The sequence below is a fragment of the Gekko japonicus genome, unplaced genomic scaffold (genome assembly GCF_001447785.1).
Source record: "Gekko japonicus isolate JY-2015 unplaced genomic scaffold, Gekko_japonicus_V1.1 scaffold834, whole genome shotgun sequence".
Taxonomy (NCBI): Eukaryota; Metazoa; Chordata; class Lepidosauria; order Squamata; family Gekkonidae; genus Gekko; species Gekko japonicus.
In genome coordinates, this window is record NW_015165855.1 from 303654 (window position 1) to 324848 (window position 21195).

Sequence of the window (21195 nt, forward strand, 5' to 3'; positions counted from 1 at the left end):
TGATATGAACAACATTTATAAGATTAACATTGCTTTTCTAAAACTTTACAAAAGTGCAACAATTTGTCCATTATTCTCACTTATACAATATTGCAAAAAAAAAAGTACACATAGTCCAACATAATGAGTACCCGGTTATGAACTCATTTCAACTTTTAAAGTCTTCCTCAGACGTAATCCCATATTTAAAGGAGGTGTCAGCTTCTTAAATCCAGCTCAGCATTGTAAATTCTTGATTTCTTAATTTCCTTCATACTGTCCTGGAATAAACCATAATCAATAAAACTCCACCTGAAGCTGCATGGAAAATAGTTATTTTCTTATAATAATTTAATTATTTAACTTTTAGAAAACTTACTTCTGGTTCCATAATAAGTGTTTATTTCTGGAGCAAGCCAATCCTATGTATGTGCAAAAAAGCCTCCTGGATTTTACTGGCCATGCTCTCCACAAACACCAACTTATTTAGGTAGTAGCAATCTAGTCCTTATCTGGGAGAGCCAGTTTGGAATTCCCCCTCTGCCGTGGAAGCTTGCTGGGGGACCTTGGCCCTGTCACACCATCTTAGCCTAACCTACCCCACAGGGCTGTTGTGAGGATAACATGGAGGAGAGGAGAATGAGGTAAAGTAAATACACAAATAAAATAACAGCAGGAGTCTTGCTGGTGAGGCAGAGAGAGAGAGAGAGAGAGAGAGAGAGAGAGAGAGAGAGAGAGAGAGAGAGAGCAACCACTTGCGTAGCTTGGGAGCGTCTTGTATCCACTGGGCTACTTCCAATGCAAGCTGTGACCTAGATGCGCATTACACATATGTACGTAGCTAACAGGTGTAGCAGCTTTGCATAGCCGGGGGTGCACTTTAAACGAGTTGCGCTACATGAAAAGTTGCCAAGGTAACAACTTCCAGTGGGCCACCATCAAGTTTGGATATTTTTTTTCCGTCCCGTGCACAAACCCAGTTGTTTGGTAAGAGAACACAGCCCATTCCTTGGTGGGTTACCCATCCACAGATGCCATAGGAGCCAACACAGAGGGGTCATTCTTCCTTCTTCCGGCCACAGTTACATTCACCGGGGCAGAATTAATTCCTTGGCATAACTGGATGGTGAGACAATGCCACAGGCAGTGCCAGTGAGCCATCTCAGTCTTTCTTAGACAGGCAGGCCATGCCTCCAGTGGGTAGGCAGGAGAACAAAGGGGGGGGGGAGTATTATTAGTCATGGACAGACAAACACGACGGGGTAAGGAAGACAAGCACTGTACTCTCAGCCCAGGAGACAAGAACGATGTTTTGTTCCCTAACTCGCCTCCCAATTACAGGTTCTTTTGCACATCATTTACATAGTGAAGCGCCTCTTCGAGCATGTAGAAAGGCAGTCCTGTAACAAGCAGTCTGTGCAGAGGGAGAGAACAAACAAAGCCATGCTTGGAAGGGAAGGAACGGACAGCAGGTTCTTGGCCCCGTCCGGCCTCAGTGGGAGTCAGCCAGGGGATTCTTCACGCTGGTTATCCTCGGGTTGCTAGACCTGGCAATGGTCAGGCTCAGAGTTCGGTATCTGGTCCACTGTTGCGGAAGAAACTTCCAAAACAAGGCGTCCCTGCGTCTGAATAACCCCGTCCGAACTCAATTTTATAACACACAAGGGGCAGTGATTACCAGTGTTCCCTCTAAGCTGAGTTGGTGTGAGCTAGCTCACAGTTTTTTAGCCTCCAGCTTACACATTTTTGTCTTAGCTCAGGAAGGATGGCTCCAGAGCAAACTAATTTATGCAGTAGCCAAATCACTCACTCACAACTTTAATGCCAGTAGCTCGCAAAGTAGAATTTTTGCTCACAGGACTCCACAGCTTAGAGGGAACATTGGTGATTACCATTCACAGGCCGTTGCTCAGTTGCTCTCTTTTCAGGGAGGAAAACAAAGCATTCCAGTCATGAATGGCTGTGTTTTTTCCTATTATGACGCGAGGACTTACTCGTGTCACCTGCTTTTTAAAAATGCCATCTGTTTGATCCAGTGCTGAGAAAGGGAGGTTTGATCTCAGTATTTCCCTGCATGTGAGTCCTGGCTTCTTCCGCTCTCCGAGGACTTCTTCTGCTCCCAGAGGAGACCTGGGGGGGAGGGGGGGGGCTTTTCAGTAAGCTAATTACTCAGCGGCTTCAGGAAAACCGAAGGAAAATTAAAATAGCTTAAGAACTGGCTGTGTGAATAAGCCAAAAGCATTCAGGTCATTTGCAGGTGTCTCTTAGGTTGGGGGTGAAGAAGATAAGAGTTCCTGGACATGCAAGGTTACCAATCTCCAGGGGAGCCCTGGGGATCTCCTGGAACCCCTGATTTCCAGGTGACAGAGATCATTTCTACTGGAGAAGATGGCGGCTTAGGAGGGTGTTAACAAAAGACCGGAAATCCGTTTATATAATGATTTTAAAAATTATAAAAATAGGCTGTGAACCCTTAACAAATGTTAAGAATGAGGATATCACTGAGGATATTTTAAATTAAAAAGGTAAAGGTAAAGGTTGCCCTTGCTCGAAAGCCAGTCGAGTCCGACTCTATGGTTGCGGTGCTCATCTCCGTTTCAAAGCCGAAGAGCCAGCGCTGTCCGAAGACGTTTTCCGTGGTCACGTGGCCGGCATGACTAAACACCAAGGCGCACGGAACGCTGTTCCCTTCCCACCAAAGCGGTACCTATTTATCTACTTGCAATTTCTTGCTTTCGAACTGCTAGGTTGGCAGGAGCTGGAACTAGGGACGGGAGCTCACTCCGTCATGCGGCAACTCGGGTCTCGAACTGCTGAACTACTGACCTTCGACAGCCTGCAGTTCAGCGTCTTAACCACTTGAGCCACCGCAGCTCCTTATTTTAAATTAGATGATGGTAAATAGCTGGGGATATTTTAAACTAGTGAATTTTGGCTTAGAACATAGTGCTCTTTGAACATTTGGGAGCTGCTTTATCAGACCAAACTAAGAAGTAGGAAGACTCAATGTGTTATGGGTGAGTTTCCTAATGGATGTATGCATTTTATATCTTGTATTGCTGCGAAGAATCGGACTCAGCTGTGTGACTGAACAACAACACTGTTGTGTACTGGTGTCCTGTATTTGTGTTGCAGTAGATTAATTATGTTCGGTTGTGACACCTGTTCCTGAAGAAGACACTGTGGAAACGGGATTTTTACCGGTGCCCCGTTAACAGGATCGCTTTGGCTCTATCAACATTGGACTTTGTTGCTTCACTGGGATGGACTGCTTCAGGTAGGAATTTTGTTAGGACTTTGAGGTGTGTTCAAAAATTGGACTGACACCAAAGGCATTTCGTATAATATTCTTCATTCCTAACATTTGGTAAGGGTTGACATACTATTTTTATAATTTTTTCGTTATTATATTCCCGCGTTTCTGGTCTTTTGTTAATTTTCTCCATGCCGTGAATCTCCTCTTTTTGCTTCGTTGCTTTGGAGGGTGGCTTTTATGGCACTGGACTCTGCTGAGAACCCCCCCCCCACTGCCAATGATCCACCCCTTCCTGAGCGAAGGCAAAAATGTGTGAGCCGGAGGCTAAAAAACTGTGAGCTAGCTCGCACTAACTCAGCTTAGAGGGAACACTGGCCACTGCACTCACCAGGAGAACATCCCTTATGGTGTCGCCATACTGATTATAACAACCCAGTAGCCTCAGAATTAAATAAAATGGCAGAATCTGGTCAGTTTCCTACCAAGGGTGCTTAGTGGGGAAGGCTGATAGTTTAGTGGTAGAATTCCAGCTCCCAAATTCATCCCCGTCACCACCAGTGAAAGGATGCAAAGTAGTCCAGGGAACACATGACACGTGTCCCCAAGTTTGTGGCACCTCCTGCCTCCTAAATAAAGGAGCGAAGTTAAAAAAGGAGAAGAAGAAGAAGTCATCCTGTATAAAGCAAACAGCAAATCAAGCATTACTTTGGCCCCGGTCACACAGGCCGGATATCGTGGGGGGGAGGCGTGGCTGTTTGCCCCGGAGCGAACTACCGCGCGGCAGCTGGATCAAATGTCCCGCCTGACGTCCCCCCGATGTCCCGTGGTTGGGGGGAGGTGCCAATCATACCTCACTCCTGCGGCGCGGCAAAGAAGCGGTGCCGCGGGGGTTGTGTTGTTTTTTTAACCCAAGTGTTCGCATGCGCCGTTGGGTGCTTGTGCGCACCCGTGGAGACTTGACCAAAAAAAACTTTTCGCGACCTCGGAGGTACTAGTTTTTTACAGCGCATCTTCGGAGTGAAGCCTCGGGTGAGCCACGGGAGCTCTACGCTTCCCAGATGTGGCGGTGAGATCGCGCCTGGAAAATCCGCCTATCTTCCGTCTCTCTAGCGTGCGTGCCTAATGCTCCGTGTGACCGGGGCCTTTATTTCTTAAACTCATTATATTTACGTTTCTTCAACAAACCTTCATAGAATAATATTAAAATGATAATGCACATTATTTACATTGTAGGTGCATAATTTATCATTGCTGTTGCACGTAGCTGCTTACTACTGCTTTATTGCTACAGCGTGTGAGTGTAGAAATCACGTTATGGTGGACAGTGATGTGTTCCTTTCATGCACTCTGGCCACAATATGCCATTCCACCTCTGTGCATCGGCACTGCCGCAGCCTGCATGGTGTAGTCCATCAAAGCCCAGAAATCGATCACTACATTTCCAGTCATCTGTTTCTCCAGGACTGCAGAGATACAAACAGATTTGTGTTTCTGTAAATGGCAGCATTTCTGTCCTGAGCTTGCGTGGTTTGACTTAGCCCCAACCTGATTTCAGGGTGCAGAAATACTAGTGCTTTATTTGTGAGTATATTGGAAATAAATGCTTCAGGGGAACTTGCCCCAAAGCAAAACTTTGGCCCAAGAACATGTCGTAGGGGATAATCTACCTGTCATGTGGATAATTTGACCTAACCCCATATTGATTTCGGGATAATGCTCCCCCTAAGCTGTGGAGTCTTGTGACCAAAAGTTCTACTTTGTGAGCTACTGGCATGAAAGTTGAGAGTGAGTGGTTTGGCTGCTGCAGGAATTAGTTTGCTCTGGAGCCATCCTTCCTGAGCTTCATGCAACGCCACTCGTTCCTTACTTTTGAGTGCTGACCTGGGAGCATCATGTGTTAAATGTGCTCCAGAAAATTATTTATTTATTTTGACTTATGTCCCGCCCTCCCCGCATGGCAGGCTCAGGGTGGATTACATCAAATTTGATTAAAAAATACAATATATAAAAATTAACACAATTAAAACACCAATAAAATACAAGGTTTGGGGTGGAATGTCTCACAGGCACTCTGTCAAGGGGTAACATAAGAACATAAGAGATGCCAATGTTGGATCAGGCCAAAGGCCCATCCAGTCCAACACTCTCTGTCACACAGTGGCCAGAAATACCAGGTGCCATCAGGGGGTCCACCAGTGGGGCCAGGACATTAGAAGCTCTCGCACTGTTGACCCACCCAAGCCCAAGATGACAGAGCATCACTTGCCCCAGAGTCCCTATCTATACCTTGTGGCTAATAGCCACTGATGGACCTCTGCTCCATATGCTTATCTAATTCCCTTTTGTAGCCGTCCATGCTTATAGCCGCCACCACTTCCTGTGGCAGTGAATTCCAAGTGTTAATCACTCTTTGGGTGAAGAAGTACTTCTAACCCGACCGCTCAGCAATTTCATGGAGTGCCCACGAGTTCTTGTATTGTGAGAAAGGGAGAAAAGTACCTCTTTCTCTACCTGCTCTTTCCCATGCATAATCTTATAAACCTCAATCATGTCACCCCTCAGTCGTCGTTTCTCCAAGCTAAAGAGCCCTAAGCGCCTTAACCGTTCCTCATAGGGAAAGTGTTCCAACCCTTTTATCATTCGAGTTGCCCTTTTCTGCACTTTTTCCAAAGCTATAATATCCTTTTTAAGGTGTGGTGACCAGAACTGCACACAGTATTCCAAATGAGGTCGCACCATTGATTTATATAGCGGCATTATGATATTGGCTGATCTGTTTACAATACCCCAGTCTCTGCCAGTTCAGACCCCTTAGCTCCCGCTAAGCTGTGGAGTTTTGTGAGCAAAAATTCTACTTTGCGAGCTGCTGGCATTAAAGTATAATTTGGGCTGACCCAAAACTGCTTTCAGGTTGCAGGCCTCAACACTGGTTACCCATGGGACACTGCACACTTCAGCATGAAGTACAGCAGTGAAGCTTTGTGCTGGTGACAATCTGGGGCCATTTTGCAGTCTGTCAGTTATGGGCAGTGCTCCCTCTAAGCTGTGGAGTCTTGTGAGCAAAAATTCTACTTTGCGAGCTGCTGGCATTCAAGTCGTGAGCCAGGATTTTGGCTACTGCAGAAATCAGTTTGCTCTGGAGCCGTCCTTCATGAGCGAAGACAAAAACGTGTGAGCCGGAAGCCAAAAAACTGTGAGCTAGCTCACACTAACTCAGCTTAGAGGGAACACTGGTTATGGGGATGCTTAATCTGGAGCGGCCCAAATCTTCTTCTGGAATGCAGTTACATATGAAGTTCTGTTCAGGGCTCTTTTTGTAGAAAAAGCCCAGCAGGAACTCATTAGCATAATAGGCCACACCCAACAGCAAAAACTTATTAGCATATTGGGCCACACCCCTGACAGCACAGCTCATTAGCACATTAGGCCGCACCCCCATGTTACCAGAAGTGTGCTCATCCAGCCACACCCACCTTTTGCTTGTTATTCTGTTGACCTTGTTTGTGGTCAAAACCAAGGGCCTTTTTTTGTAGCAGGAACTCCTTTGCATGTTAGGCCACATCCCCCTAATGTAGCCAATCCTAATGAGTTCCTGCTGCTGGGAGTGGCCTATTATGCTTATGAGTTCCTGCTGGGCGTGGCCAACTTGGGAGCCAGCCGGAACTCCGTTCCTGTGCGTTCCTGCCCAAAAATAGCCCTGGTTCTGTTCCATATTTGAACAAGAACCCCGGGACCAGGAGCCAGCTTGGGCCTGTGGTCTGACTGCCAGACTGGGATCCAGGAGACCCAGTTTCAAATCCCCACTCTGCCAGGAAGCTTGCTGGGTGACCTTGGGCCAGTCACTTTTTCCTCACCGTAATCTACCTCATGAGGTTGTTGGGAGGGTAAAAGGGAAGGTCCGGTCTATTCCCCTGATTTCCTTGGAGAAAGGGCAGAATAAAAAGGTACGAGATAGTAATAACACTTCAGCTTCAACTCCCAACATCAGACGGAAGCACCCACTGAGGGACCCTCCCCCTGGCACCCACTTAGGGTTGGGAAATACCTGGAGGTTTTGGGGGTGGAGCCTGAGGAGGGTGGGGCTTGGGGAGGGGTGGGGCTTCAGTGGGGCATAATGCCACAGAGTCCACCTTCCAAGGCAGCCATTTTCTCCCAGTGAACTGATCTCTGTCTCCTGGAGACCCCGTTGTCATCCCAGGAGACCTCCAGCCACCACCTGGAGTTTGGCATCCCCACCCATTGCAGGACAGCTGCTTTCTGGTTCTAACCTTCAGCTGCGATCAAGATTTTCTTCATTTTGACAAACCTGTAAAAGCCAGGAAATTTAACAGGCCTCTTCTTCCTCCCACGATCCTTTCCTTTGGATGCCGAAGCGGCCTTTGCCCCTGTCAGGGAGAGCGAAGCCAGGTGCATCCAAAGGAAACAGCCCAGCCGCAGAGCTGAACAACAGGGAGGCCTTCAGCCAAGAGCGGCCTTTTGTTTCCTGTGGAATATTTTCGGCTCCTTGACACAAGCCAGACCTGGGACTTGATTTATGTTCTGGGCGACAGGCTGAGAGGGAAGAGGCGTGCGTCTCCTGGCGGAATCGAGCAAGGAAAGAAATGTCAGTCCATGCTGCTCTGGGGCTGGTGCCGCAGAAGCCTTTCTGAAATATTCATGTTTTATTACCCACTGCAAAGCTGCCCGAGCGAGAGTTATGCTCAGCCGGCTGGCCCTTCCCTTTGCTGCAGGACTTCCAGCGGGAGGGGGGAGCAGCGCAAAGTCTGGGTCCTGCCCAAGAGGGACAGGGAGGGCGGACCACGGGAGACACCAGCAGGGGGCGCAGAGAGGCACAAAAGTCCCCCTTTCCCAAACCTGGCAGGGCTGGAGGAGCCAGAAACCAAATCTTTGTAAGCAAAAGAGCAGGCTTTATTCAGATAAGAAGAAGAAGAAGAGAGGAGATTGGATTTATACCCCGCCCTTCACTACCGAAAGGTGTCTCAGAGCGGCTTACAAACTCCTTTCCCTTCCCCTCCCCACAACAGACACCCTGTGAGGTGGGTGGGGCTGAGAGAGCTCTGACACAAACTGCTCTTTTTCAAGAACAGCCCTTATCAGAACTATGGCTTGCCCAAGGTCATCCAGCCAGGTGCAAGTGGAGGAGTGGGGAATCAAACCAGGTTCTCCCAGATTAGAGTCCACGCACTTATCCACTACACCAAACTGGCTCTTACACCAAACTACACCAAACTGGTCGGCTTCAGGACAAGATAGAGACTTCTGGCGCTGCCAACCTCCAGGTGGTGGCTGGAGATCTCCTGGGGTTATCAGTGGTCTCCAGGCGACCGAGATCAGCTCACCTGGAGAAAGCGGTCACTTTGGAAGGCAGACTCTATGGCATTGCACCAGGGGTGTCAAACATAAGGCCCAGGGGCCGGAACTGGCCCGTCCAGGGCTGTTCTACGGCCCGTGAACAACTGGTGCAAGGGAGGGGAACAGGAGGCTGCTCAGGGGTGGGAGGGCGAAGGCACTCCAGTTTGTGAAGTCTGCGGCAGTCAAGTAGGACCCCTTCACTTCAGGGACAGCCTCACGGGTAAGTTGGGAGCCACCACAGCCACATTCCTACCTCTCCACTCAGCCTGCAGCTTCCAGGGATGCTATCCAGTGTTCCCTCTAAGCTGAGTTAGTGTGAGCTAGCTCACAGTTTTTTTAGCCTCTGGCTCACACATTTTCGCCTTCGCTCAGGAAGGATAAATCCAGAGCAAACTAATCTATGCAGGAGCCAAATCACTCATTCACAACTTTAATGCCAGCAGCTCACAAAGTAGAATTTTTACTCACGAGACTCCGCAGCTTAGAGGGAGCATTGATGCTGTCCCAGATGGCCTCAGGGATCAGCGTTTGCACGTGGCGGGGTGTGTGTGTGTGTTTGCAGACAGTTTTCTATTGTGGCACGGGAGTGTCTGCCCAGCGCTGCACTGCTGTGTCTCCAAATCTGCCCATGTGGGTTTTCCTCTGCACCCCCCTCCCAGCACATGGGGCCTTTCAGTGAGGACACACCGAGGAAGAGTAGTAGTAGTAGTCGTCGTTGGTTTTATACCTCACCCTTCACTACCCAAAGGAGTCTCAGAGCGGCTTACAAACTCCTTTCCCTTCCCCTCGCCACCACAGACACCCTGTGAGGTAGGTGGGGCTGAGAGAGCTCTGAGAGAGAACTTGTGACTGACCCAAGGTCACCCAGCTGGCTGCATGTGGAGGAGTGGGGAACCAAAGCTGCCTCTCCCAGATTAGAGTCCGCTGCCAAGTCAAGGAATCCCCCAACCCCCCACCGGGGGCCTGGCATCCCGAACCTGCACAGCGAATCAGAAGCTCCCCCCTGGCCCTGCCCATTCCCTTTATTAAAAAGGCCACTGGGTGAGAACCAGGAAAGGTGTTGAGAGGCACCATGTTGGGGATCCCTACTCTAGGCTGCAAAATATTGAAAAGCTCAGTAGCACCTTTAAGACGAACAAACTTTATTGCAGCATAAGCTTCCGAGAAACACAGCTCTCTTCATCAGATGCACCCGAAAGAGGGCTTTAAAGGGCAAGGGGGGTGGAAAGCAAGAAAGGCAACGCTAATCCGGGAAGCTAAAGGACTGTTTCCTGTTCTCATCTCCTCCTTCTCCTGTCTCTCTCTCCATCCATCATGCAGCCTGCAGGTCTGGCCTCCCAGTTGCTTTAATCCTGGCTGTGGCGGGGTCCAGTGTGCTGGTATTCCCGTGCCCACCTGCTGGGAAGGTTTCTGAGCCGCTAACGCCAATGTGGCTCGTATGCTAATATGTTCCCACGAAGTGAAAGCATGTAGTGCTGATGCTGCTTATCTTTGAGTTCTGCGGCTGCCTTTGCTTCGCCCTGGGAGAGCGGCTGCAACAGCGCACACACGCAGGGTCCCTTTCGAGCACCAGCGCATCGGAGCGCTTTCCACGGCAGCCACCAGGAGGCAGACTAGAGCCGTCACCGACCCATCCCGCTCTGTTCAACACAGACCTCTTTTGCCAATAGAGAGGCAGGAAATGGCTCCCGCTCCGCATGGATTCTCGGAGGATGTTGCTCCAAACATAGCTAGCAGGGGACCAGAGAGCCGGGCCACGGCGAATTCCTGCACAGCCAATAAGAGAGAGGGGGGACCAAAGATCTTCCCCCAACCGCACAGCTGTGGCCAGAAATTTAAACAGGAGTGTGTTTCCAGTCTTGGGTCCGGTCTGTTTTTGCAGAGCATCTTGCTCGGTGGCTGTCCCCCACCCCACACACATACATACACAGACTTACAATACTACGGAGGAGCCCTGGCTGGCTAACTCGCAGTCTGCAGCCCAGCAACAGGGTCTCTCTCTCTCTCTTTCAAACATTAGTCGGGAGAAAACTACACCCCGAAGGACTGCCTTGCTTGGCCTTTTGTCCCCCCACAGCAGCCAGCCAGACCCCCCCCCCACCCATGTGGTTTTCCTCCGGCCCCCGTTTGCAGGCTGCTTCCGAACTTGAAGCTCTCTGTCGGCCAACTCTGGGTCTGTCTGAGCGGTCGGCTTCGGGACCAGGGCGCTGCTCCACTCCATCTCCCACACCAGTGGTCCCCCCCCCTTTTTGTTTTTGGTTCGCTCCGCTTTACCAGGCTTGCAGGAGGAAGGCCGTTTCGACAACCCCCTCAAATGAATGGGAGGCTGGGAAAGCCTAATGACACGGGGGGGGGGGGGGGGGGAGGAACGACACCACCAACCCCTTCAGTGAAGCCCTGGACCGAGCATCCAGTTCCTCTTTGTGTCTCTTAACGTTGCTAATTTTCTTCCGCTTTCATTGTTGCATTTATAACGCCATGAATTATTCACCCAGAACATGGGAGATTCCATTTAGCTGTCATAACGAATCGGCTTTTTTCCTCGCCTGCGTCCATTTTGCCAGCATGTTTCGAGAGCTGCCTCCCCCCCACCCCCCATGTCTTCTCTTCTGTTCTCCATTCGCTGCCTCAATCCGTGGCATCCATTAAACGCATCCTGCCCGCCCAGCCCGTCCGTCCATCCAAACCTCGCAGGGACACGGGCTTGGGAATAGGGGGAGCTTGGCAAAGGGGCTCCTTCCTCGACAACGTCCACAGAATGGTTTTGGCCACTTAATTCAAGGTCCCTCGTTGTGCGGTCGGAAGCCCCCCGGGCAAATACGGAGTCCCCCTCCCTCCCTTGCAGAAGAAAGCCCTGCTTGGCCCCGGTCGCCAGCGGGATTTGCAGGGATGTACTAAAAGGAAGGACAGGATTGCCCATTGGAAACAATGGGAGACGCTGGAAGACCCATTGGAAATAATGGGAGCCTGGAATGCCAATTGACTTGCATGGGCTCCATTGGAAAACATTAGAGTACAAGTAGAAAAAAACTGTGAGCTCGCTCACACCAACTCAGTTTAGAGGGAACACTGCCCGGGACTGCCGCTGCTGGGGGCATTCCGGAAACCGAGCGCGCCTGCAAAGGAGGGATTCCGCGCCCCAAAAATCCCGGCCCCGGCGTCTTCGCAGCATGCCTTTCCCTTTCCCACCACCAGAGGGCTCTGCGTGCAGAACGGACGGGGACTCCGGCGGAGACGGCGGAGGGGTTGGCCAAGCCAAGCCCGCCTCTCCTGCTCGGCGAGGGTGACTCGACTCGACGTCTTCGTCGGAGGGGGGGGGGGGAAACCACGCTCTCGCCACTTGGGGGACCGAACTCTGTTGCAAACAGGTTCAGATCCTTCTCCTCCGGCCGGCGCTGTGACGCAAGAGCGTCCCGGTCTTTCTCCAGCCGCCTTCTTTCCCGGGACAGCCCGCCGGCCCCTGCGAGAGCGCACGGATTGTGCGCGGCCGCTGCCGCCCTGCAGCTGTTCCAGCTGTGAGATGAAGTGCCATTTGTTGTGCAAGACTTGTTTGTGTCTCTCTGGAAGGGGATTGGGAAGGAGACGTGGCCCGCGCGGGGGAGGGGGATCCTCCCCCGCAGATTAGCGTCGCCGTCTTCCCTCTTGCCCCGACATCCCCCTAGGGTTGCCAGCCTCCAGGTGGGGCCTGGGGATCTCCCGCTTTTACAACTGGTCTCCAGCTGACAGAGATCAGCTCCCCTGGAGAACATGGCTGCTTTGAAGGGAGGATTCTGTGGCACTGTGCCCGGCTGAGGCCCCTCCCCTTCCCAAACCCCGCCCTCTCCCGGATCCACCCCCAAAGTCTCCAGGTACTTTCCCACTCAGACCTGGCAACCCTACTTTGCCCTGCCAGACAAGTGGAGCCCGGCTGCCGCTACACAACCCAGAGGGAGAGACTCTCCGCCTGGCTGACCCAGGGGTGCTGCCTGCAAGCCTGCAATTGGTGCTCTGAGCGGCATTGCCAACCTCCAGGTGGGGCCTGGAGATCTCCCGGCATTACAACGGGTCTCCAGATGACAGAGATCAGCTCCCCTGGAGAAAATGGCTGCTCCACTTCCAAAACCTCCAAAACGGAGGCCCCATCTCCAAAACCTCCAGGTATTTCCCAGGTGGGAGTTGGCAGCCCTAAGGGATCTCTCTTCCCCCTACCCAGCCCTTCCTGTTTCAGGCAGGGGGGGGCCTCTGGGCTGCAAGGCCATGTGCCCCCACTGGCCCTTAATGGCAAGTGAAGTGAAGCCACCGGGGCTGGTGGAAGACTTTGCTGTTTCTGTGGGGCAGGACTTCTGTCCCTCAGGAAATGCTTTCCTGTCTCCAGGATTCACTCTCGGGGGCAACAACAACTCCAAGCTCTCTCTAACTCAGGGTGGCCAAACTTGCTTGACGTAAGAGACACGTAGAATAAACGTCAGATGTCTGAGAGTTACAAGGTTTGAACAAGCATTACACGTTTTTACTGGGAAATATGCAAATTTGCTTTTTATTAACATTAAATGAGACTGCCAAAAATAACAACAAAAGTGGTAAAAGCAGGTACTGATAATGACATTTGTTTGTCCAATGATATTTGTTTGCGAATGATATTCCGCTTCCCCAGTCGCCCTGCCGGGAGCCGCACAATATATGTGAAAGAGCTGGTGGCTCCCGAGCCACAGTTTGGCCACGCGTGCTCGAGCTCTAACATACAAAGGTAAAGGTAAAGGTTCCCTTGCTCGAAAGCCAGTCGAGTCCGACTCTAGGCTTGCGGTGCTCATCCGTTTCCAAGCCGAAGAGCCAGCGCTGTCCGAAGACGTTCCCGTGGTCATGTGGCCGGCATGACTAAACACCAAGGCGCACGGAATGCTGTTCCCTTCCCACCGAAGTGGTACCTATTTATCTACTTGCAATTTCTTGCTTTCGAACTGCTAGGTTGGCCGGAGCTGGAACGAGAGACGGGAACTCACTCCGTCATGCGGCACACTCGGGTCTCGAACTGCTGAACTACTGACCTTCCACAGCCTGCAGTTCAGCATCTCCTCAGATCCCCAGAGAGTGAGGGAGAGAGATCCTGCAGCCCCCTCAACTGATGGAAGTCGCTTCCTTCACGCTCAGACAGGCCACCAGAGAACCAGCTTCTCATAACTGATGTCCGGCCACTCAACAGCCACAAGACGGCTTACAGTTCCTTCAGCTCCACAGGGCGGCGAGCACAATCCCAAAATGGTTGCCACCAGAGGCAGGGCCAGCCACAGAATGTCAGAGACTAAGGGTTTTAGATAGAACTCTAAGAGCACCAATTCAGCATTTCAGGCAAGTGCTCTGTTTAATCTACACGGCCAGTCAGAAGGCCTGCTGGGCAAAAGCCCCACCCACTTTCTAGAAGCATTTGGCAGATACCTGGAAAGGTGCCAGCAGGTTCCATGGCACCCACAGGCACCACGGATGAGCCTGGGTTGCGAGAGAGGGCAGCCCAGCCAGGATCTCTGTGCTTTCGTGGGCAGCCGGTGGCTCCTTGCACGCCTAGCTCTGCGCCATCTTCTCCCGCTGCCTGGTTGAAACCGGGTGGCCAGAAAGGGCAGCCCAGCCGGGAGTCATTTAAATTTTTTTACAAGTGGCATGAGGCGAGCAATAGTCTCATATCACTAGACTCATGCCGCTTGTAAAAAAAATTTAAATATAAAATGAGGGACACACTGATGAATGGCAGAAGGTACATAGTGGGCGGAACAACCTCAATGTGGGCGGGGAGCGACCTTTGGTGGTGGTGGGAAATTGTCAGGTCCCACAGCATCAACGACGTACACACTTGCGAATAGGTTATACGTTTATTGAAGCCATGAGTACATGTACAGGATCACTGTTAGGAATAACGGGGTATCTATGCGCATATGAGGTTATAGTACATTCAAACTAGTGTCAGCAAGCTGCCATTCTGTTTTCTGTGACCTCTGTGTACATATCCTTTCCCTGTTGGTTTCTATCATCCTGCTCCTGCGTTGGAATGCAAAAGATAACTGCTGGAGGTTGTGTGGGGGAGAAGATACTGCAATGCTTGCCTATTGCTTTTCTCATGACTGCTGCACCTGTGTTTTGTCTGATGTTTTGCCTGGTTCCCATAGACTGGGCGCGCAACCGTTTCCTTAGCCCGCCAGCGGGAAAGTTATTCATTGGATCTGTATCTGTTTGAAGTTCCTTTATTATGCTTGACCTAACCGTGTATCCCCAGTTCTAACAAAGAACGTGTTTGAGTATGTCTTCAACGCTTTGAAATAAATTTTGCTTTTCTTGAAAACGTGGATTTATTCTCGATGCTTGGGGATCCAACATATTGTTAGAACTCCCTTTCTCCTATCGTTCCGAATCTGGCAAGATCATGAGCGGAATTGAGGGAAACCTACCTAACACGGAGGGGGACTCGGGATCGGTCCCACAAACCTCCGCGTCTTTGGTGTTCACGACTGCAGCCTCGATGGAGGGTGCCGTGGGGGGAACGATTCCCCGCCTGCCTGCACATCTGTCTTGGCCGCCTCCGACCCCTTCGCAATGGGGTCCGCGGAAGACTCACCAGCAGGATGATTGGACTATGTACAACACCCAGGGCACCCGTGAGGTGTACTCCCGTCGGGGGAGCGGATTACGTGAGAGTCTGTTTGACAAGGGATTGTTCCCGGAGCCAGGGTCTACCTCGGAGAAGGAGAGTCCCAAGCAAGACATCGAGGAGTGGATGTTCGAGCCGTCGGGACCGCGGGGCCACGCAGAAGAGGAGGAGGGCACCGGAGCCTTCCAAACGGAAGAGGACTATGACCCACCCCCGGACTACCAATCTAAGTAACTAGTTAGGATGGATATTATTATTATTATTATTACTACTACAACTACTACTACAACAAGTGGGGACCTGCAAGAAACTTGCGGGGAGGGAGCACTCCCCCACCTTTGTTTCCTTCCCCCAATCTTCCCCTTTTTTCTCTCCCCAAGCCAATCCCCCCTTCTTTTTCTTTCCAACACTCTACCAAGCTAATTCCTCCTTCTTTGACTTTCTCTCTCTGTCTTCCAAGCCAATCTCCCTTCTTTCTCCCCCCCAAGCCAATACTCCCATCTTTCTCTCTCCCTCCAAAGCCAGTCCCCCCTTCGTTCTCCCTTCCTCTTTTTCCTTCCCTTTGAACCTGGCAGTGGTGGCAGCGCATGCACAGACAACACTTTTTATTTTGGAAGGAATTTAAAACCCCCTCAATGTATTTTTTTAAGTTTTCAGATTTTTCTGCAAACCTAGGGGGTCACCCAAATTTGCAGAAAAACTTGTTTGGGATAAGCATGTCCCCTATCTGCGGATTTAGATATCCGCACATAGGGGACAAGAATTAGATATAAAGAGTTACACCCCACCCTACCCCACAAGTGGGCTCAGGGCAGCTTACAATGTAAAACCATCAGACAATAAAACAATGAATGGCAGCAACAGATGATAACAAAAACCCGTGTCTCATGTCAGGCAAGGAATAGCAGGTTATACTTGTTTAACTGATTGGGCCGTGTATGTCCAGATGTTCTTGCAACTAATATCGCAAACAACAAGGGCTCTGGGAGGGGGACCGTGGACAGGGGAGGCCAGAATGGTTGAACGTCTACCACCTCAACCAAAGGCCTGGCGGAACAGCTCCGTTTTACAGGTCCTGTGGAATTCTAGCAAGTTCCCCAGGGCCCTGATCTCAAGTGGGAGCACGTCCCACCAGGCCGGGGCCAGGGCTGAAAAAGCCCTTGATCTGGTCAAGGCTAAGTGGACATCCCTTGGACTGGGGACCACCAGGAGGTGCTGGTCCAAAGCGAGCAGAGCTCTCTGGGGCTCATGTGGGGAGAGGTGGTCCCGCAGGTATGACGGTCCCAGGCCGCATAGGGCTTTAAAGGCCAAAACCAAGACCTTGGACCAAATCCAGTACACAATCGGCAGGCAGTGCAGTTGGCACAGCACCAGCTGAATGCATGCCCACACAGGTGGCACCGTCAGCAGGTGTGCTGCCGTCTGCACTACCTGCAATTTCCAGGTCAGGCTCAAGAGTAGCCCCGCATAGAGTGAGCTACAGTAATTCAGCCCGGAAGTGGCCATTGCAAAGATCACTGTAGGTAAGTCCCGGGGGTGGTGGTGGTGAGATAGGAAACCAGTTGCCTGATCAGCCGAAGATGATAAAAGGCTGATCTGGCAACTGAAGTAACCTGGGCCTCCATAGAAAGCGAGGGATCCAGCATCACCCCGAGGCTCCTTACCCTCTGCGCTGGCACCAGTGGTGCCCCACCCAAACCTCGGAGCCTGATTCCTGATCCCAGACCCCCACGACTGACTCAGGTATAGGACCTCCGTCTTTGCTGGATTCAGCTTCAGCTGACTCTGCTACAACCAGGGAACATTTCGTAGGAAAAGAGGCGCAGGAGCTCATTAGCATAACTCATTAGCATAACTCGTTTGCATATGCCACACCCCCTGACATCACTGGAAGTGTGTCAGAAGGCAACACCCACCGCTCAGGCTCCACTGGACTGTTTTGGATTGCTAGCTATTGGGGGGGGAGCTTGTACCTGTATAAAACTTGGTCTTAAAGGTGCCACGGGACTGTTTTGGACCGGGGGGGGGGGCGGGGGGGGCCCTCTGCAACTTACCAGGCTGCTTCTTGCTCTGACTGAGGGCTGCTGGGAGCAGGGGGTGGGGCTTGTTGCATGTGCCCGTCTCCTGGGTTCTTTACTGCTGGAGCTCCACTCCTGTGTGCCCCTGCAGGAAATGACCCCTGGCTACAACCGTCTAGCCACGGCCTCCAATGCCCTGTCCAAGATATTTGGGGCAGAGTCCAGCCGGCCGTCCAGCAACAGACAGAGCTGGGTGCCATCAGCATATTGATGACAACCCAGCCCAAACCCCCAGACCAACTGGGCAAGGGGGCCCACGTAAATGTGGAATAACATCGGAGAGAGGATCGCCCCCTGCAGTACTCCACATTCCAGTGGGTATTGCAGGGACCTCCCCCCCCCTCTGTTCCCAACCATGGAGAAAGGAGGAGAGAAGAAGAGAAGGAATTGGATTCATATCCCTCCCTTCACACACAGAGCGGCTTACAAACTCCTTTCCCTTCCCCTCCCCACGATAGACACCCTGTGAGGTAGGCGGGGCTGAGAGAGCTCTGACAGAAACTGCCCTTGAGACAACAGCTCTTATCAGAACTACGGCTTGCCCAAGGTCATCCAGCAGCTGCGCGTGGAGGAGTGGTATGAGCTTTTGTGTGCATGCACACTTTTTCAAATACAGTGAAATGGGAGGCAAGGTTCAAACTTACAGGCATCAAAGGGGTAGCATCAGAGCAGTAGAAAGGAGAAGTTCAGGGTCCTGCCTTCTCCAGATCTCTCTGACTCTACAGTCCCCCTCTGAAATCGGAGGTTAAGAGACAGAGCAAAGTCTTTCACTCCCAACATTTGCAAGGTGTTAATTCTGCTTTGGAGCGCACCATCAGCTGACCAGTATTCTCACTTAGCACAGACCTGAGAATGAATTTTTAACAGGCTCAAAATACAAGCATAATGAATTTATCCTGGTAACTACGTTGTTCACTGATTCCCAAGATGTCAGTGTTTAGTCTTGCCATCTCATTTTTGACCACATCTAGCTTACCTTGATTCACAGATCTTATATTCCAGGTTCCTGTGCAGCACCGCAGCATCAGATTTTCCTTTCACCATCAGACACATCCACAGCTGAGCATCCTTTTGGCTTTGGCCCAGCTCCTTAATTCTTTCTGGGGTTACTTGTACTTGCCCTCTGCTCTTCCCCAGCAGCATACTGGACACCTTCCGACCTGAAGGGACCTAACAGAAGCAGAAGAGATTAGGAAGAGATGGCAAGAATACACAGGAGAACTATACAAGAAGGACTTCAATGACGTTGTCAACCACAACGATGTGATCACTGACCTCGAGCCAGACATCCTGGAGTGTGAAGTCAAGTGGGCCTTAGAAAACATTATTAACAACAAAGCTAGTGGAGGTGATGGTATCCCAGCTGAGCTATTCAAGGTCTTAACATGCTGCACTCAATATGCCAGCAAATTTAGAAAATGCAACAGTGGCCACAGGATTGGAAAAGGTCTGTTTACATTCCAATCCCAAAGAAGGGCAATGCCAACGAATGTTCAAACTATCACACAATTGCACTCATTTCACACGCTAGCAAGGTCATGCTCAAGATCCTACAAGCTAGGCTTTTTCCCCAAGCAGGAGTTGGCAACTCTAGCAAAGAGTGACCTTACAATTCACACTGTGCAGCAGTAATCTTAGCTCTGGGATGTGTGAAGAAGAGAGTGCCTCTGAGCACATGGAGAGTGTACATGCCCCATGCTCTGCACAGTATCCAGGGCCCACCCCACACATCTAGGAATTAACCGGCGGGGCTTCTGGGTGAGATGATGCAAGTTCTACAGAGGCCTCGTCTCCGTCTTGGTCCTTTTAGAAGATACGCTTGGGCCATTGCTGTAAAGACCGTCTACCACCAACATGGCTCCACATCCCCTCCTTCCCTGCCCACCACGGCTTTTATTCTCAGCGGTTGCGTCTGCTGCAGCCTGCTGCGGCCCAGGAGGCTGCACTGCCTGGTGGGGTTTGGAAGCAGCCAAAAAAAGAGGGGGGGGGGAAGCCAGTGTACAGTGCAGGAAACAAAAAAGGACACCACTGGCAAAAAATATATAACGCACAAACTTGGTCTTAATCCTCCTTGACTGACCATTCTGGCTTAGTGTATGCCAGCTTTTGAGACTGGGTCCCATTACAGCCGTGCTTGAATAAGAATCATTCGAAATGCAGCAACAGGCATCTGGATTACGTGTCGGCTTTTTATGGCTCAGAAAATTTGATGAATTGCACTCCAATTTGGACTTTGATATTGCTTCTATGCTGGAATAGACACATGGAAAGACTGTGACTTGTTTCTATTATGATTTATTATTGCACTTTGGCCTATTGATTTATATCATATTTGTTATGTTTATTTGAATTATATTATACTTGCTGTTATATACTTGCTTACTTGCTTGTGCGTTATATATTTTTTGTCAGTGGTGTCCTTTTTTGTTTCCGGGGTTTGGAAGCAAGCAGGTCGTGTGTTCCTCCTCCGTTATTCCATGCCGTGGCTCTTCCTCTCCCTGAAAGGAAAGCGACTAAGCGGGATTCCTCTCCTCTTCCTGTGGCATATCGTTCGGCAGTCCGGATTTAGAAGAAAGCGCCCTTCTGCATTAACGCAAGGGAAAGGTGCATTCTTTCCATGTGCGTGCATGCACGCTCTCTGGCATAATACAAGCCAAGTTACTTAGTTACAATGATCGTACATCTCATTTTATCTGTCCGCTCTTTCGCTTCAGGATGGAGATTGTGGCCATTTTGGAAACAGTAGACACAGTGGTGAATTCTGACATCAAAGCCAACACTGGGCGGATTTCCCAAATCCCAGGCTGTCGAAGGCAGAGTCTTCCTTCTTTGATCTCTGACTCACTGGATTGTTGATGTTAATTCATATTCCTCTCAGAGGGGTCTCTTCCTCGCTCCCTCCCCCCCGCACGCCAAAAGTAGGTTACCAAACCGCTCTCTCGTGAGTGCCTCAAAACAGGCTCCCCCACCCCACCCCACCCCCCTGGTTTCCTCTGCACCCAGGCAACTGAGTCTGCAGACCACACAATGCCCCTTTCCATGGCAGACAGAGACCCTCTGACACGCCGAGAATGAAGCTCTTGTCACTGAGGGACAAGCGGCGCTCACAAATCGAGGGATCAATGCGGACCCTTGAATCCCAGGGCAACACATGTTTCAACAAAGAAATATTTATTATTAAAAGGAAGAAAGAAAATAGTCAGCGCATAGAAAATAGACAAATACGGGTCTATACACTCATTTTTGGCATATGAGATGTTGCGGTTGGCCCAGCCCCGACTGTGAGACATTTCAGCCAGTCCTAAGAAAAGATTGCACTGGGAGAGCCATGAAGGGTTGCCAAACCCCCAGGTGGGGCCTGGAGATCTCTTGGGATTGCCACTGATCTCCAGATGACAGAGATGAGTTCCCCTGAAGAAAACAGCAGCTTCAGAAGGCACACGGTACAGGGATACCATCAATTCTAGGTGAAACCCCTGCCCGAATTCACCTCTCCGAGAGGCACCACCCCCAAATGTCCAGGAATTTCCCAGGCCAAAGATGGCAACCCTAGTGCCTGGGGAGGGTGTTGTTTGGGGCAGAGAGGGGGCTCAGCAGGGATGTGACAGATTTTTGGTTTTGCTTTTCTAGAATCTATGGTATACCACAGAGTCTACCCTCCAGAGCAGCTGTTCCTTCCAAGGGTCTCTTGGTCTGGAGATATGTTGTAGTCACAGGACTCCAGGCCATTCCTGGAGGATGGCAACCCAGGTTTTGCATAGGGACTGATTTGTTTGTCCTATGCAGAAAGCAGGAGGGCATTGTTGACACATGTTCCCATCACTATTTTCTACTGATGCTGAAAATAGTTACTCCTGACTTCAGAGCGGGAAATTAGATTCTTCTTGCTCTTTAGCAATGCTCCCTCTAAGCTGAGT